Source organism: Marmota monax, unplaced genomic scaffold (genome assembly GCF_021218885.2).
Source record: "Marmota monax isolate L192 unplaced genomic scaffold, Marmota_monax_Labrador192_F-V1.1 WCK01_AAM20220418_F8-fsc00115, whole genome shotgun sequence".
Classification (NCBI taxonomy): domain Eukaryota; kingdom Metazoa; phylum Chordata; class Mammalia; order Rodentia; family Sciuridae; genus Marmota; species Marmota monax.
The window spans coordinates 3,109,008-3,129,278 of NW_026694419.1; the positions used below are offsets into that span (position 1 = coordinate 3,109,008).

The 20,271-nt window shown below is 35.6% G+C and overlaps 1 protein-coding gene and 1 pseudogene across 1 annotated transcript in view; one reads left to right on the forward strand and one right to left on the reverse strand.

Moving 5' to 3' along the window:
- Window positions 1–10,075, reverse strand: part of LOC124109577 (small ribosomal subunit protein eS8-like) — a 34,597-nt pseudogene extending 24,522 nt beyond the window's left edge.
- The window catches only part of Mrps28 (mitochondrial ribosomal protein S28), a 112,461-nt gene that overhangs the window by 51,357 nt on the left and 40,833 nt on the right, over window positions 1–20,271 (forward strand). The window lies entirely within an intron of this gene.

The window sequence follows — 20,271 nt, forward strand, 5'->3', positions numbered from 1 at the left end:
AGGCCCGCCTACCTTGCAGGAGTGATTGGAAGCTCTGCCACTCCGCGGGCCACTGGGCCTTTTCTGTCAGTGGTCACAGTTCCGCCTACCTGACAGGCGCGGGGGGTGGGGGGCGGCTCTGCCCCTCAGCAGGCCGCTGGGCCTGTTCTGTGGGTGGTCACAGTTCCCTCTACCTTGCCGGCGCAGGGGGAGGGGGCGGCTCTGCCTCTCAGCAGGCCGTTGCTCCTCTTCTGCCGGTGGGTCGCAGGCCCGCCTACCTTGCAGGAGTGATTGGAAGCTCTGTCCCGCCGCGGGCCACTGGGCCTTTTCTGTCGGTGGTCACAGTTCCACCTACCTGGCAGGCGCGGGGGGTGGGGGGCGGCACTGCCCCTCAGCAGGCCGCTGGTCCTGCTCTGTGCGTGGTCACAGTTCCCTCTACCTTGCCGGTGCAGAGGGAGGGGGCGGCTCTCTGTATTTGTTTATTATTTGTTTTGTTTTTTCAGAGAAGAGGTGGGATAGAGTCATAATTCAAATTCTGTATTTGGGCCTTAAATATAGTCATAGTTCACTCTTTTTTGGGCTTTTTTATATTTGAAGTAAATGATGTTGAATTTTGTAAAGGAAAAGGGTAATGTTCTGAGTTAGGCAACATTTCCACAGTTTTTTAGCAAGGAGACTCAGACCAGAGAAATGTTTAAATTTATGCAAAAGTCCATAAACTGTATTTTCAGCAGAGTTGGATTGCAACTTGACTCAATTCAGATTGCCCTGTGAGAATGACATCCCAAGCAGTCTCTAGTTAGGACAGATTTTTATCTTTATAGTTCTTTAAAAAACTTAAAAATGAATTCTACTGTCATTTATAACTAAGAAGAACCAGTAAAAAAAATCTAAAAATAATTACATGTTTATCAGGGGGGAAAAGCCTATTACTAAGTATCACATTTTTAAAAAGATTGAGCAACTTTTGTCACAATCATCTTTTATGGAAGAATTTTTAAAAGACAGTATGGTCTGAGTTTGCCTTAGCCCACACATTTCCATTTGTTTTACCAAATAACTACCCGAGATGATATTAAATACTGTTTAACCAAGTTGAGCTAAATTCAGTTGTACCATTGTCAGTTATAAGCTGTCAATGACTAATAATGGACTGTTTCTGTCTTGACCTTGCTAGTTTGAATTCCAAAGTACTATATGTCTTTTTAACTATTACATTGCACTTGGTCTGTCTACGTTTCTGGGTGTATAGCTGTATTTTCAATTTTTAAATTGGATAATTAAAAGTTCATTTTTTAATTGGATAATTAACCAAGCAAAATATTTCTAGCTTAATTTTTATAATAAAAAGGAAATTAGGAAGAATTATTTATGTATTTGTTATAAATACCAAATGTTGTGCTCTTGTACATTAAAATTTATAGTTTACTGAAAATGCATAAATTTTAATTTATAGAAATATTCTTTTTTCCATAAACTCTTTTAAAATACTTTCATATATCCTTTTGTTCACTATAAAGTTTGTGAGCAGTCCAAGCCTAATTAATTCTTTTGACCTCTTTCTTTTAGGTTAAAACTTTGAATCATTTTTTAATTCTATGTAATAATTACTGTAGTGTCAAAGCTAATATTCTCCAGTGATCAAACCATATTAGTAAAGTTGTACTTACATTATTTGTTATTAATTTATTATTTTTTGTTTTGACTTGAAAAAATAATGCATTTTCATAAAAAAGCTATGGGAAACTTCCTAAGTATTTAAATGTTAATACTTCATTATTCCACAATCATTTTAGTGCATTTCCTGCCAGACTTTTCAGCCACAGGTTTGGTTTTGTTTGTATATCATTTTAATCAGACTGTCTATAATTTTTTAAACTTGAGCTTCTCATTTAATTTATATTATAGCACTTTTTCACTGTGAAGCATGCATTATATATCATTAGATACATCTTAATTTCTTCTGGCATTCCTCTTTGTTAGATGTTTTTTCTACTTTTTCACTTTTACAATAGATGCAGCCACAAATATCGTTGTACATACCATCTATAGGATATTTCCTGAGTGGAATAACTAGGCTTAAAGGTTATTAGTATTTTTTCATTCTTGTGTAAACAGATCAAAATTTTATGTACTTAGTATTGGTTTTTAAAAAAAAAAATGCCCATTTTTTTTACCTTGTTTATCTTGGCATTATAGGTATCTCTATAATCTATATACATCAGCTCTTGATGTTGTTAAGATTGTTTACCTTTTTGTTTTAAAAATACCATCATCTTTTACAGAAGTAATTCAAATTGATTGCAAAGTACAAATTCAGGTATATTGAAGAAGAAAACAAAGATTACCTAGTGAAAATATTTTTACATGTGTTTAAAAAAAAGTTTCTGAACAAAAATTCCTATTTTTGAATTGTTTTATGACTCGACTTCCCATTGGGGCTATATAACTATGTCATGAATAATATTGTTAAAGACTATATAGCATTTCATTACTATGACTTATTTAGTCAAAAATTGATATATAGATATTGTTTCTAGTTTTCACTACTTTTATAAATAATACTTCTATGACAGTTTTGTGCATAAAACTTGCTTTTAGTATCTGATTATTTCCTTGGAATAAAGTCTTTGTAATAGCAGAACTAGAAAGACTATATAGTCAGCCTATAGTCAGAAAAATAAAGTGTATCTATACTGAAAATATTTACAAACTTTTTTTTGGTCATTATTCCCTAAAAAATATGACTATTTAAATAGCATTTATATTGTATTAGGTATTATAATTTATCTAGAGATGATTTAAGTATGCAGGAAGATGGTCTTGGGACATAAATACTATGCCATTTTAATATGGAAATTGACCATGTGCAGAGTTTGGTATCTGCAGGATCTTTACTTTCTCTTTGTGTTCCTAGTCATATTTCCTCCTAGCCACTTGTCTACTTGATGCTGTTCTCCAAATTCTGGACTTTCTCCTCCACAGAAACACTCATGGGAGTTAGTGATGCTTGGCCAGATTCTCCTTTAATCTCCCTTTACACTTAACTAGTCATAGACACAGACTTTTCCCAGCCTTCCAGTATAGGTTGCATAACTAGTAAATAGAATCAGGGCCCTGGCCATCCAGAATGTGCAGTTTTCTACATAGTTGATAAAGTTGTTGGTCTTCAGATTACTTATCATAATCCATTTGGACAATAGCTCTTTATTATCTTTACTGAATGGTCATATATGCTAGTTCCTATGTTCTGTTCTAAATCTGTATGCTATATTTGCTTTACCCTGTTGAATATATGTCAGTTTTCTATCTTAAAAATAATTTCCCCTTCTAATGAATGAAGTTATGTAGATGTCACTTAGTGAAAATTCGTTTTGTCCTTTTTAACTCATTTCTTAAGATTTCCCCCAAATTTTAAGTGTTTGACATTTATCTCTAGTCCATGTATAATATTTTGATATGATGTAAATAATAAAGGGAATATTTATTATAGCCCTTTTAAAAATAGTAATTTGAAGCTATCTTTCTGTTCTGAACACTGAATCTGAGTTTCATGTAATGGTAGATAAAATATATTTATCAACACTTGAGTTTTTTTCTTCACTTACCTATAAGCAGAAATTAAGGAGTCTGTGTTCATGATGTCATTGTTATGATTTAAAAGCTAGAACTTTTTGATGGGTGGAAATATAAAATGGTGCAAACTACTCTAGATAACTTTTTTGCAGTTCCTTATGTGGTTACAGTAACCATATGATCCAGTAGTTCCACTTATATGTGTACATACCTGAGAAAAATGATATACACGTCCACTCAAAACCTACACACAAATGTCTGTAGCAGCATTTTTTGCAATAGCCAAAAGATGAAAACAATCTAAATGTCCATTAACTGATAAATGATAAAGAAAATATGGCATTTCCACACTCTGTTATTATTCATCTATAGAAATAATGAAGTTACTGAGCCGTGGGCACAATGTGGCTGAATCTCAAAAATTTTATTCTTTGTGTTGGCGGGAGTGGCATACTAGGGATTTAACCCAGGGGTGCTGTACCACTGAGTTACATCTCTAGCCCTTTTAAATTATTTTTGAGACAGGGTCTTGCTAAATTGCTAAGGCTGGCCTCAAACTTGTGATCCTCCTGTCTCAGCATCCTGAGTAGCTGAGATTACAAGTGTGCATCACTGTGCCTGGCTTGAAAATTTAATGAAAGAAGGGAGTCACAAAGGACTACATATTGTATGATTCCATTTATGTGAATTGTCCAGAATAGGCAAATAGGTAGAGAAAGTAGATTAGTGGTAGCCTAGGGATGGGAAGAAGGGGTGACAAAGAGGCACTGAAGGGAGTAAGGGCTAAAGAATAATGTTTCTTTTGGGAGTGATGTAAATGTTCAAAATTGTGGTGATGGATGCACAACTGTTTTTAGTGAATATACTAAAAGACATTAAATTGTTTAAGTTGATAATTGTATCCCATGAGAAATTATATTTCAATTAAAAATACCTTTCTGTGCAAAGAAGGCAGTGTAATAAGAGAGCCAGGAGACTCAATTTCTTTTCATTCTGTTTTGTGAACTTGAACAAGTCACAGGCCCAGTTTGGTTCTCAGTTTCTGCTGTATTTTGGTGCTTAGGAGCCTTTCCCCACTCCAAAATCTATGATTTTAATTTTGGGAGCAATGATCTGATTATAGCTGTCCACAAATAATGCACACAGACACACTGATTGCTCTGATTCAGTGGTTTGCCCAATTGCAGGTCAGCTGGTTCCGTGGTACCACTTCTGCTGCCTTCTTCTCCCTTATCATGGCTTTTAAGGAAAATCCATTGTTTGTTTATATTAAAGTCACTGCTTTCCCAATGTTACTGTACAGTGCAGTCCACATCATTTCTTAGCCCAGACAATACATGTGGTGCCACCCAGTCTCCTGTCAAATAGCTTTAGTTATTCTTTTATAAAACATGCTTAAAAGTAGCCCTTGTCATTGCAATGTTAGAGTATCTCAGCAAATAACCACAGATGTTATTTATAGCAATGTATGTTTTGGATTTATAACATTTTATCTGTTAGAGACATAGTATATTATTTGCTTGGTTACTTTATAATTGTGATAGTTTCATGCCACCCACTGTAGGTTGTTCTACAGTGGTTATTCTAACCACAAATTAAGGAGTTATTTTTCTGTGGTTCCGTTATACACAAGGATTATATTGCAAGAGTTGCTGGAGCCCAAGTTCTGTAAACAGTTGTTTTGGAAGAAGTCTTTGTCTGACAGACTGACTAGATTGCTGGTACTCAAAACATTCTAGGATGGAATTTAGATGAGCAAAGCGTATCTTGCCAATTATGTTCAACTCGTTGAATATTGTGCTAAGAAATGTCGGATAAGGAATTTCCCAAGTGCCTTTTGAGTTAGTATATGGCAGCCAGCAGCCTTTTCAGTAGGATAGAATTGCTAGGGAATTTCCTACACCTAGAGTAGTGAGCATTTATACTTTCTAGGCCCATTTTAGATCACAGTTAAAGCATATTGTCTAGGAAAATTTGCACACGTATGTACATATAACATTTTGCATGCAGTCATGGGGGCCAGTAAGCGCATTTCATTTATACCCACTGGCCTTTAGATGTCCATGATCATAGATTAAAAATCCATGATCTGGAGGTCTGATGATATGGAAGCAAAATAGGTGTTATCTTCTAGTTTCACTAATGTTACTGAATTGCAGGTGAAGCCACAGCTTCTTGTGGCAGTGAATAAGGTTAGCAAAGTGTTGCTGAACTTGTTGGACAGAGGTTTCCCGTGTGATAAGCCCAGTAGGAATGATATAACACTTATTGCTTCTTGTTCACGGTTCTCTTCAAACAAGTACAGAGTAGTAGATGCTTTTATTTAAAGAATGAATGAATGGGTTCAGGGAGAAATGTGTTCTGAAAAAGAGCTAACTCTTGTTTCAGATTTCACTATGTCTTCTTTAATCCCTTTCTTAATAGCTGGTATTTCAGAATCAAAATAAGAAAAATAGGTGGGAATGCATTCAACAGTGATGTGACATTATAGAAAATGCTCACTGACCTCTGAGCAGAAGCTTAATTTTCCTATTTTCTTCTTACCTTGTATAACCATATTTGTTCTTCTTTTGTTGCAGATGACTAAGTTTTTCTTTACTGTCTTTTTTTTTTTTTTTTCCATTTCAGATATTACTTTAGTAACTAGAGAAAGGGCAGAATTCATTAAAAGTTTTGAATTGTTTCTAGTTATTTTAAAAGCCTACAAGAGTTCTTGAGATTTATTTTTGGCTTAAATTTTGTTTTTTTAAGTAAAGAAAATCTTGTTCTGTTAGAGTTCTTTCTAGATTTCTTCTGTTTTCCTTTTCTTTTTTGGCACTGGAGACCTAACTCAAACCCTTTTGAGTGGTAGGCAATCACTCTACCACTGAGCTACCTCCCAGACCCCAGTTTTGTCTTTATATTTATTTATTTGGGGGCAGAGGTACTGGGGATTAAACCCAGTGGTTTTTTTTTTTCCACTCAACTATATCCCCAGTCTTTTTTTTCAATTTTGAGACAGGGCCTTGCTAAGTGTCTGAGGCTGGTCTTCAACTTGAGATGCTTCTGTCTCAGCCTCCTCAGTAGCTGGGATTACAAGTGTACACCACCACGCCCAGCTCAATATTTCCTTTCTTCTTTGAAATTATTCAAATAGGTATCTAAATTTTCCAAATTATTTCTGCCTCTCTAGTGGATGACTTAGTAAGATAATAAAAGTTCTTCTTCTATTAATTATGACTTTTTTCTTAAATAGGTTTAGTACATCACTGATTTAGTCAGCGTTTTTGCTGCTGTGACTAAAAGATCTGAGCAGAACAATTTTAAAGGAAGAAGAGTTTATTTGAGGGCTCACAGTTTCAGAGGGTCTTAGTCCATAGAAGGCTGGTTCCATTCCTTGGGACTCCAGACAAGGATGAACATTATGGCGGGAGAGTGTGGCTGAGGGAAGCAGCTCACATCATGATCAGAAAGCAGAAAGGGAGGTCTTCACTTGCCAGATACAAATATATGCCCAAAGCCACACCCCAGTTCCCATCTCCTCCAGCCACACCCTACCACTTCAGTTACCACTCAGTTAATCCCTATCAGGGGATTAATTCATTGATTGGGTTAAGACTCTTACAACCCAATCATTTTTCCTCTGAATCTTCTTGCATTGTCTCACACTAAGTTTTGAGGGACACCTCACATCCAAACCATAACAGTCCCCCTTGGTTTTTTGATTTTGTTTTTTAGTACAAGGCCTCACAAATGTTAGACTACTATTGAGGTCTAGCCAGCCCCAGCCTCTCAGTCATCTTTTGCAAAGGAAAATAAGTTATTCAGTATGTTATCTTTTTTTTTTCTTTCTTTTTTTAGTATCACGAGGGCTGGGGTTATGGCTCAGTGGTAGAGTGTTTGCCTAGAACATGTGAGGCACTGGGTTGGATTCTCAATACCGCATATAAGTAAATGAATAAAGGTCCATCAACATCTGAAAAAAACAGGAATTTTTTTAATTGAATGGCTTAATAGAATAGAATTCAGGTTCATAATTCTAAGGAACAGGAATAACTTTTAAACAAGAAGCTAATATTTAAGGATAATTGGCTAAGGCCCATACTTTTACTTATTTAAATCTGCCCACATCATGCTTTATGTTCAGTAACTCATTAATCCTTAGATTTATATTGAATACACACTATTATTAGTCCCATTTTACAATTTGAAGGCAACCAAGGGCAAAGAGAAGTTAAGTAACTTGTCCAATGTCACATGTTACTCATTAATGATAATTTGCAGAGCCTTTGCTATTAACCACCATGTTGAAATGCCCTTAAACTCTAATCTAGAGTGCATGGATGGAACAATATTTATTAGCAACTCAATTCATAATAGCTAAGCTATGGAACCAACCCAGCTACCCTTCAACAGATGAATAGATAAAGAAAATGTATATATACACAATGGTATATTACTCAGCCATAAGAAAGAATGACTTTTGCTGGAAAAATAGATGGATCTGGAGACTATCACACTATCAAGTGAAATAAGCCAACCCTAAAAAAACAAGGCCAAATGTTCTCTCTCCTATGTGGATGCTAACACATAATGAGAGAGGGAGGGGAGAATAAAGGTTCAGGGGATTAGACAAAGAAGAATGAAGGGAAGCTGGAGAATGAGAAGAAGAAAGACAGTAGAATGAATCAGACATAACTTTAATGTGCTCGTTATATGGATACACCACAGTAAATCTCAACATCATGTGCACTCACAAGAATGGGATCTTAATTAGAATAAGCTATCTCCATGTATGTACAATATGTCAGAAAGCACCCTACTGTCATGCATATCTAAAAAGAACAAATTTTAAAAAGAATGAATAGATGTTAGAGGTCGTCAAGGAAGGTATCATAGGAGGGTGACAATTGAACTCATTCTTCAGGAATGAGCACAAGTTTCCTAAGTAGAGAACAGAGAGGAAGGCAAATGTGTAGATGCCAGGAAGTTTGAGAGTGTGTTTAAGGAAGGTTGAAAAGGGGAGATTTCAGGTCGTAGAAAGAAAAAAATTGGAAACAGATTGTGAATTGACTTGGGTTTCGTTCAGGGAGTCTGGGCTTTCTTCATAGAGCTGGATTTACAACATAGATCCTTAGATGGATGCTGAGCCCTTTACCTCAGAATCCAGTAGGGAGTTTGTTAAAAAGGCGAATTCCTAACCACCACCCTAGGCGATTCAAATTCAGAAAGTGTAGGGCGGGGGCCAGGAGTCTGGGTGGTTCTGATGTATAGGCATGCTTAGGACCTCTGCTCTAGGCTGTCTGGAACTAAAAGACTTACAAGTAGGCAGAAAACATGGATGGGATTTTGTTTTTAAAGTGGGACTTATAGAAATTGAAACTAGTACACAATATATTGGAGAGTGATCAATTAAGAAGCTATTGTAAACATTTAACAAAGAGGTAATATGATCTTGGATTAAGATGTGGCCTTGTTGATGGAGTGGACTGATTCAAAAGGTATTTCAGAGTAGGAATTGGTAGGTAGGTAGGAAGAGGATAGGGAAGTGATAAAGGATTGTGTTAGGATTTACAGACTAAATAAATAGTATATAATGGTGTTTTACCTGAGAGAGAGAAGAGGAAAATGATTTTGCCATTCTAACTTTTACTTATTTAAATTTATACATTCAAGATTGTATAAAATACTATGTTTCCTTGATAATTGCCATTCTGACTGGGGTCAGATGAAATCTTAGAGTAGTTTTGATTTGCATTTCTCGAATTGCTAAAGATGTTGAGCATTTTTTCATATATTTGTTAATCAATTGTATTTCCTCTTCTGTGAGGTATCTGTTCAGTTCCTTACCCCATTTATTCATTGGGTTATTTGTTTTTTTTTTTTTTTTTTGGTGATAATTTTTTTTTTTTAGCTCTTTATATATCCTGGAGATTAACACTGTATCTGAGGTGCTGCCATGTACAACTAATTAGAACAAATTAAACTTTTTAATAAAAAAAACTATGTTTCCAATCATCTGAGAGTAAGAAATAATAGCTTCTATTCAAACATGACCTGTCAGTTTCTTGAGGCAGCACTGGCCACATGTTTCTCTGTTGTACAAGTCTGCTCCTTGAGAAAATCCTTACTCCACCCTAGAAAACAACCTGTCCTTTACTAAAGCCACAAGTAATGCCCTCCACCTTGATTGTCCAACTGGGCACAGGATGGTGCAAGGATTACATCAGAAAGTACAGTGCTTGCTGGGCACGGTGGCACATGCCTGCAATTCCAGCTACTCAGAAGGCTGAGGTGGAAGGGTGGCAAGTTCAAGGCCAACCAGGGCAACTTAGCAAGACCCAAAATAAAATAAAAAGGACTGGAAATGTAGCACCTCTGGGTTCAACCCCCCATTGCCACAATTAAAAAAAAAAAAAAAAAAGCAAGCTAGGCTCACTCATACGTTATATACTGATGCTTACCACCTATACCATTTGCTGCTCACAACAGTACCTTTAGTTGTCTCTTGCCAGCCAGGCACTGGTCTGTAGGCAGCCATGTCGAACCAATATGGCCTTTTCCACCTGGCCACAGGTGATTATTACACCAGATTAGATACCTGAAGCAAGCTGGAACCAATCCAAATTCAATCTGTTGGAATTGAACATTGAGGTTTTACTTGTAAATTCGAGGGCTCTGAGTAACATGTATCATATGCCATGCAGATTGGGGAACAGAGAGAGCTGATCTAAAAAAAAGAGAGAAGAATCACACAGATAGGCAGTGAGAAGAAAGAGAGAGAGAAAAAAATGGGGAGAGACCAGTGCCTGTATCCCTCCCTCATGGCTTCTCAGCCAGAAATCAGTATCCACAAACAAGTATTCCCACCCTCATTCCTTTTCTTACCTTTTGTAAAAGACACACTATTAGGCATACCAGGACTATCTTTTATTTATTTATTTTGGGCATTGGGGATTGAACTCAGGGGCACTCAACCACTGAGCCACATCCCCAGCCCTATTTTATATTTTATTTAGAGACAGGGTCTCTCTGAGTTGCTTGGCACCTTACTTTTTGCTGAGGCTGGCTTTGAACTCAGGATTCTCCTGCCTCAGCCTCCCTAGCTGCTGGGATTACAGGTATGCGTCACTGTGCCCAGCTTTATTTTTATTTTATTATTTTCTGGTGCTGGGGATTGAACCCAGGGGTGCTCTACCCCTGGACTACATCCCTAGTCCTTTCTATTTTTCATTCTCACTAGGTTGCTTATAGCTTCACTAAGTTGCTGAGGCTGTCATCAAACCTGGGATCTGCCCCTCAGTCTCTCAGACTGCTGGGATTATATGCATGTGCCACCACTTTTGGAACGTGTTTGACCTTTGGACAACATAGTTAGAGTTAATGATTTGAAATGTAAGTCAGGCCTTTATATTTTCAGTCTAGTTTAGGCATTTGGATTGAACTAGCATTTTGGAGTGGGAAATACTGTGGTATATATTCTAACATAAAATTTAAAATTCAAGTGCATATCCAATGTATCTCTAAACATTTATTTCAAGTTTCTTGTTTTTATTTTTCTTCTCCTACCTCTTTTCAAATGGTTCTTGTGTTTTGTAGGCATGTTATCAGTATGGAGAAAAAGAAATCTACTCAGAAATCAAGATTGCTTTTAAGCACACACATGTAATTTCTCCACATTTCTTTTTAAAAAGGATATACACACTAATTTTTTTTAAAACAACATATGCACACTGAAGTCAAAGAATCACAAATATATGCCTTCAGGGATGGAAAATTTGAAGATGCCAAACTAACTTTAACAAATTGTCATTTGGAATAGCCCAGCCCAAGGAGATCTCTAATAAGCATAAAATGAGATGGATAGGAATTTATTATAATGAAAAAATATTGGTCATATTTTTAACCATAATGGTGAACTGTGATCAGTGTTCTAAGAATAACAAAAGGACTAAAAGCCAAACTGTAAATTGTTAAATAAATTAATTCACAAGAATTAAAGTGCTTTTTTAGTATTCTATATAATATTGTGCTGTTATATAGTACATTTGAGCAACTTTGCTAATTTTTCACATACTTTTTCATGCTATTTTTAAAATTTCTAAACAATTGAGAGTTTTTATGATTGAGTTCTAGTGTAATGTATTCGAATCAGAAAAATACTCCTTTTTGAATTTCTCAAAAGTTTCTTTTTTGTCGGTTTTGAGTCAATTGGTATAAATATTTTGTTTATAAAAAAACTATTACGGTGTGTTTATCTTTTCTGCTAGTAATTATTTAAATTTTTGCGATTGTATATTTTGAGGCTATTTTACTACTACTTATAGAAGTTTAGAATTTTTATATTCTAAAGAACATAATGAAAAAAAAGGAGAAAGTTTAAGTAACTTTCTCCTTTTATTTCATTATGTTCTTTGAGATTAGCTCTTTTTTCTTTTTCTACTTATTATCAATTCTAAGCTATTGGATCAGTGATAAAATTAAATAGTTTTGGTACTTTAATCACACTATGTTTCTTTCTTTTTTGCTGAAGTTTTGGTCAGCTTAATTGTTCTCACATAACTACTAGATGTGGAAGTTTGTTGTTTTTATTTTAAAATTTACTTACAACCCAGATCATTCATGAATGTGTGTATATGTTTACAAGTTCATACTTTGAAGAATAAATTGAATCACAGCTATATGAATGAACTTTTAAAAATAAGTACAGCATTTTACTTAAACTTCTGACATTGTTCTAGCTTAGAATTGATGTTCTTTTAAGAGAAATACTGTGGGAGGTTTAAACATAGGCATTCTGAAAGTAATTGAAACTGGACTTTTTTTTCTTTTTGTAATCACTTATATGCTTAAAGCATCTATCCTTGAGGCAGTCATTTTTCGTTAATTAACTTCTTTGCATTCTTAGAATCATTGCAGATATAATTAACATGTAAGATAAAATTCATAAGCATGAAACTAATTATGGTTGTATAGTGATGAGGATTTATGAAAGCAATTATATAAGGCATTTTACTTTTTGACTCCTAAGACTAGATGTGGTCAACAACTGACTGCTTATTCTTCAAAAAAGAAGAAAGAATATACCGTAAGCATATTTTAATTCGTAGCATATTACCATTTATGAGGCTACTCTGAATTTGTTTTTGATTCTATGCCAGACCTTCTGAAACAGTGTCTTCTTTCCTTGGCTAAGCATAAGGACAGTAGTACTTAGCAAGTTGTTATAGATACCTTCACAGGAATATCAGTGAGACAGCATGGTGTAATATTTATGACAAGATCTAAAGCCACATTTCCTGGGTTTGCTTATCAAACAGTGTGATCTTCAGCAAATTACCTGATGCTCTGTCCCTCATTCCTTCATTATAAAAATATTAGTACTTTAGATAAATCATTTAGAAAAATCTTTGGCCCCTAAAATTCCAATTAGTTAATTAATGGTTACTATTGTTTTTTTCCTCCTAAGAATAACTTAGGCTATACATTAATTTAGATTTGAGGAAAATATCAAATCATATACATTTTTAAAAGTTTTACTATAGATATCTTAGTGTGATTATATATGGCTATGTGACATCGTAGCATCCATAAAGCTTGAATTACTGAGGACCATTGAAAACGGCCTCTGGGTACATGGGACATCCTCATGGACTCAAGATTCAGTAAGTTCAGTCTTCTGGAAATATTTTCCTGTAGAGTCATGAATGTGTTAGTGTGCTCACTGCAGGAGGGTGGTCGTGGTGTGATGTCAGTATTAGTTGGTAGTGACTGTAGTGGCAGTATAGGCTCAAACTTATGGTAACATTTATTGAACGCTTAGCTTACATGGTTGCAGGTGCTCTTCTAGGTACTTCACATGGATTAACTGATTTTATCTTCACTGTAACCAAGGAAATAGGTATTATTATTATTATCTCAATAATTATTTTTTGAAGTAGAAAAGAGGTCATTAGATACTGGGAAGGATAGGTGGAGGGTAGGATAGAGAGAAGATGGATAATGGGTACAAAATATAGTTGGGGGGAAGTAGTTCTGCTATTGTGTAGCACAGTAGGATAACCATAATCTACAGCAATTAATTAGAAATGAATTATATATTATGTAATTATATTAATTATAATGTAATTACAATTAATTATATTATGAAATAACTAGGGAAGAGTTTGAAGTTTCCCAGCATATAGAAATAATAATATTTGAGAAGGAAATGCTAATTATCATGATTTGATCAGATTTAATCATTACACATTGTATATGTGTATTGAGTCATAATACTGTACCCTACAAATAAATATAAGTATTATGTAGGTTAAAAAGTAAAAATAAGCAAAATAATGGTTTTTCTGAGTGAAGAAATGGATGAACATCCCATTTTACGATGAGGAAGTGAAGTTGTAGAGGGATTATATAAAGTCACAAAGCTGTTAATTGGTAGAACTAGGTTTAAATATAAACTGATTCTAAAACTTAAATGCAGATGCAATTCTACCAGCATAGTTTTGGCTTAGGGAAATGACATTTCATTCAGCACTTGAGCTTGTGCCTTGCTATAGCTAGGTTTTCTTGGCCAGTGTCAAGCAAACCATTCTAAGCCAACAGAAGCTGTGTGTCCATAGTCTGCACTGAATTGTCGTAGAATTCTGTTTTATTCCTTGCTTGGGCTTTTTATCATTTTAACTTGTTACCTTAGGAGGTAGGCTTGAAGACAAAAGTGTATGTGCTTGGTACAATATATTAATAAAAAAAAAAAAAATTAGATGCCACTGCTATCCCTTACTGATGATTCAAACCCCCTACCTGGATCTTACTCCCTAGACTGCTTTCTGGCCCTATCCCAGCAGACTCTGAGTCATGGCCTACTTTACTTTAGTTCCCTACTTTGAGCCAACCCTGGTTTCTCTTTGCAGCTAACACAAGTCTCTGAAAAAGATTATGTAAGTGGTCATAGGAGACATACGACAGAAAATAAAAAATGAGCAGGAATAATAATTCAGTCAGTAACTACATTGATGTTAAACTAATGATAACTTTTCTGTTTTGCCTTACTTGTATTTTAACTCAAAAAAATACTTGAGGCATATCAGCTAGGGCAGGAAGAGTTTCCTCTAGTGACTTTCCAGTTCTCACTTGACCTGTCATGTGCATATGGATGCAACTGCTGGCCAGGGGAAGAGTGGGGAGCATTCTTCCGCCTTCACTTCCTAGGCTCTTTAGCCCCCATTGAGCTGTGAACAGTGGCTGAGGACAAAAGCTGTATACACTGTACAAACAGAGCAGCAAAGCAGCAGTACACTGAGTCATTCTTCGCTCTGTGTGAGAACTGAGGGGGACTCTATTCATTTCCTTTGTGCTGGTGTCTGTCAACAGCGCTGTTTGAGGCAAGGCCTATTGTGCCGGCCAGTGTTTCTTATTGACCTAAGTCTGTGCCTGCTATGTTCCCAGGGTCGAAGTTGCGAGTGAGAGAATGTTTGGAAAGGGGTAATCATAGGCTAAATGCATTTTGCTGCATTGTCATCTGACCTATTAAATCTAAACTGTGGTCTACGTTAATGCAAACAGGTAATTATATAGTCACAGCTGCAGCTATTGACATCTGGTTACCACCCCCATGGGAAAAAAAATATGTGTTTTTTGTCCTCTGTCTAGGTTCTCATATGGTGGACTTTAATGATTTTTAACTGAAAATAGATAGCAGATTAGGAAGAACGAAAGATCAACAGGGTGGATACTATTAAATAACCTCTGCCACAGATGTTGCATGTTTTTCTTTGATAATAGTGCTTTTCCATGACTCCAGTGTGAATAATCTTGACTTAATTTTAAAGTAGATTAAGGTGAAGACCATTTTTATGTTTCTATCATGTATAATTGCAGCATCATTCTAAATCACTTTGAAGGGCCTGCCTCTCGTAACTTAATTTTGCCGGCTTGCCTTGGGGTTTTTTATCCACTGTATTCTCGTGGTCGCTGTGCTCTCCCAGTGCAGGGTGCTCCTCTGCGCTCCCTGATCTTAGCAAGTACATTACGGTGACTTGAGGCCATGGCTATCAATTGTGTTAATAAGGTCTATCCTTTCTAGTTGCTTTAAGGACTCTAAGGAGCACAAGTTATGAATAAATAACTCTTAATGTGTCATATCTTCCATGTCCTATGGAGAAGAACTTTTATAAAGCAGAAGAAAAAATGTTTAGAAATCTACTCCAGTCTACCATGAAAATCCATTTACTATTTGAATACTCTATTTTATCTCTACAATTCATTATGTAGCAAGATTTATTAAAATCCTAATAAATGATAGACTTTGTGCTACGTATTGGGGTACGTAGAGATGAAGATCCAGTGTTTTTTTTCTAATTCAGTCCATCAACTAGTGGCATTTTGAAGTATAACAGGAAAGACCTTATGAGTTCAAGGTTGTTCTACTTTCTGCAGGTGAATATTAGAATGCAGTCTCCTCTCTAAGTGGATGTTTACAAGTCCTATTGGGTCTTGATGAGAAAGCACTCAGGATGCCCATGGGCATGGATTACCTTGCCTTTTGAACCTGTAAGCAGGGCTCCCCTGGGTTTTGCACTTCTTAGAGTACGCAAAGACTGATTGTGCTGCTCTCTTAAGAGCTTGTGGCGGTCAAAGGAGGGCAATTCAGCATCACTTCTTGCATTCTAGGTACTGGAGATACAAAGACAAATATTTTAAAACTCTTACTGTCATAGGACTCAGGTTAAATGCCTTTTTAAAATCTTTATTGCAAGCATGATTTTGAAAAACAAACTATGGCACCACAGTTGAATTTAATATAATAAATAATACAATAAAAATTAAATATCAAATATGTTTTATCTTTGAAAACATTGGCCAGTAATGAAGACTGTTCCTTCCACTTTGAAAAATAATATTTCATGTTAATATTTCTAAGTTCACACTAATATTTCTAAGTTGGCATCTTGTATGTGGAGTACTAGGTGGAATCAAAGTGATATTCATGTAAATGGTATTCTGGTCACTGTTTTAATTCTCAAAAATGAGAACTACAAATTCTTACAGTGAAACCTTTTTCTGTCCTTTTCTCTCTTTGTATTTTTTTTAACAAATAGTACTTTATTTTTCTATGCTGCTGTTTCATATATGGAATTATTTTGACAGATACCAAGTATAATCACTTCAAAAGGCTTTTCATATTTGTAAGAAATAACAAACCATATGCCATCTAGCCAAAGCCCTGATTTGGAAAGAACATGGCTCTTGGCCAGCAATTAATTAAGCCACCCTTTTGTTTTGGCCATATTGTGTTGTTGTATAGGTGTGAAATCATCTGTCATCACTGGATAGGAATATTCCTATGCATCCATGGCAATTTTAGGGAAAGCAGTCGACTTTGGTACTGTTTTTCTACAAAGAAATAGGAGTGGTAAGTCCAAGTACACGAAGCATGAGAAGCCTGGAAAAAAGCTTTTGGGATAAAAAGGGCATAAGAATTGGGTATTGGGTAGCTGAAAAGTGATTCCTATCATTTTGGACTCTTGAAAATCATACTAATGTTCGCAGGAAGTTAGAAGCTGAACATCTGTAGCAGGTGTCTATTGCTAGAGAATATAGAACAAGAAAAGATTACTTAATTATGTGCTATGTATAGTGGGATGCCCTGTTGTCAAAAAGAGAAAATAATTAGCCTGACTAATCGATTTCCTGCATTTCTCCTATATTCCAGTTGAGATAGTCTTAAATTATCTTCAAACAGAGATCTGTCCTGATATCAGATTAGATGGGCTCAATTAGGTTAGTCAGTGTTCCTCTCATCGAGTGACTTCACTGCTTCTCATTAGAGTAGAATTAACTTCTTATTCAGGATATAGTAGTTAAACAGAGTTCTGGGCCCTGGGTCTAAAGATTGCAATCAGGGAAGGCTGGTCTCAACATAGAGCTTCCTTTCACCCATTTTGACCATTGTCACTGCTTCCCCTCATTCATCCTCATTGCTGTTGATCTTAGCAAGGGACCCAGAGACACTATTGCCTTGCTTACAAATAAGGTTTTATGTTTGATCTTTTCATTTTGTAAAAGATAAAGCACCTAAATCTTAAAAGGGTGCTTTCTTTTTTTAATGAACAGCATTGGCTTTGGGAATTTCAAAAGCTCTATAATGTTTTGTGCGTATGGTAAAAAGGACTCACAACAGAGATTGTGATCCAAATACTTGTTTTCTCTTTCTCTTAGTGGAGAATTATTTCCCTAAGATAAAGCATGATTAAACTAGAATTCTTTGGTGTTTTTTCGCCAAATCCTAACTAATAAATCTAAATTCATACATATATTTTGGAGGGTTTCCTGAACACTAGCCTTGGCTAGTGTTGAGCTTCTCTTTCCTTCAGTGAGTGCTGGCTAGCCTGTGGTGCCTGCATTTACCCACCCATACTCACCCTCTCCTACATTGGTCTGGTACCTATCTTTATTTTGGGGAGAAGTGAAAGTATGTTAAAGTGCTTTACAAATAACTGTAGGTGGGTACAGAGAGGGTTAACCATCTGGCATTCTTAGTGGCTTAATTAGGCTCTGGCATAGAGCCAGCATCCCTAGAAAATGGGTCTGCCAGAGACATCCACAGAAACTGGTGGGTTTCAGTGTCTTGGAAAGGTCTGGAACCTTCAGCATAGTCTGTGCTTTTGCCTACCTGTCTTGTGAAAGAGGGAGGCTGTTCAGATGGGGGACAAAGCAGCCAGTCATATTTCCATCCAGCACCATGATTGTGTTTTTCTTTGTGAAAAGGAGGCAGGAGTCCCTGTCAAGGTTCTAAACCTCTGTAGTGATTCACTGCCTTGTGCTTTGCACCATTCAAGGAGCAGCCATCACAGACCCACTGGGGAACCAGTGGTTCCTCTGAGACTGCACCCAAAAGAAAGAGCCTTCCTTGTAAAACAGAATGTTGTCAGGATTTGAGTTTGGGGATTGAACCCTGAGAGATCTGGCAGTGCAGAGAATTTTCACTCAAGGTTTAGCCTCTATACTATTTCAAGAAAGGAAAGTAATTTTCACTGTTGCTTTATTGATAGAATGCCTAGTAGCTCAAAAGATTATGAGTCCTTTGAAATAAAATATTGCTATAAATGTATTATGTTATAAAACATGCTGGTTTTGCAAGTGTAACATTTGAAAGATCAAGGATTATAATCCAATATTTTCTACTTGTCTTGTGTGTGTGTGTGTGTGTGTGTGTGTGTGGTGGGGAGTGCTGGAAATTGAACCCAGGGCCTTCTGCATGTGAGGGAAGCATTCTACCAGCTGAGCTATATCCCCAGCCCTCTACTTGTTTTATTAGCTTAAAATAAATATATTTGCTATTTGGATTGTTTACAACTTGGGTTTCTAGGACTAAAACGTGAAAAGTAGTCTTTGTTTAATTCTAAAACCCTATATTGTAATGTGCTTGAATTTCTGTATACTGAAAAGTTTTTCTGTGTAAAAATTATTTCAGATAGGGGAAACTATTTTGCATTAGAAACCTCTTTCTGGGTTTTTGTTTTATTTTTTTGAAACAACAACTTTATTTTATTTATTTATTTGTATGTGATGCTGAGGCTCAAACCCAGTGCCTTACACATGCTAGGCAAGAACTCCACCACTGAGCCACAACTCCAGCCCCTGGACCCTTTTATTTAAAGGTGTGCTATTTAATCTTTCAGAATGAACTCCAGCTTTTAAAAACTACATGTAAATAAAAATATAACAAAACTTTATAGTTCATAGAAAAACTTCATTGCACTCTTTTTATTTAGAAAAGCTAATTTTTCCTATAACTGTTATAAATAGGTGGAATGTGTCTTGAGAATAACAATTTGAAATTTTTTTCATATTTTATAACCTTTGTATATAACAAATATCTCCGGTTCTCAGTCTGTCACCTATTCTTTGAAGCATTACTTAAGGTAGCACTATTTCCCTACCACAAGAAATGAATAACAGTATTTTGGAAATGATTTATTGCTACAATGAAAGGCAGATTATAGTAGACTGTCATTAATTCTAATTCCTGTATACTCTAATGCTTTAAAACTCATATATGAAAAAGGGAAGAATTTCATTTCAAAATCCATTGTGTAGCTCCAACTGTATACATATGATGTATATTGTTATTCTTTATATCATTTATTTATTTTGGCCCTTATTCATAGATAATCTTATTTCTTTAACTTATATCATTTCCAAAGCCAGAGTAAAACCCTGTATCTGTGTTTAAGGCAGTGTTGGCACAGACCCACAACAAACCCTTATTTCCTTCAGTTGCATAATTTGTTTTATTCAAATAACTTGAGCAAATCCAAACTAGTTTTGATATACTTGGGGGCTAACCTTGGAACATTTTTTATAAGGTCTAAGAAAAACCCTGACTTTTTTTGTGAACAGAATCCAGTGTTCATGGTGTTCTACACATATCACAGTCAAAAATTACTGATATACCAAATAAAATTTGTTGGAAATAAAAAATTATTTAAAAATAGCCCTGAGTTCCTTTGAATCTTAGTGTCATCTCCTTCAATCAAGGATCCCTTTTCATATTATGCTGTTTGGGGGAGAATTTTAGAAGTCATGATAATGTGTTTTTTCTTACCTTTGAAAACTTTGTAAAAGATAAAGAAGTTGTATAATACAACATGAATGAACTCTGAAAACATTTTGTCAAGTGAAAGAAGACAGTCACAAAGACCACGTATCATATAATTCACTTTATATGAAATGTCC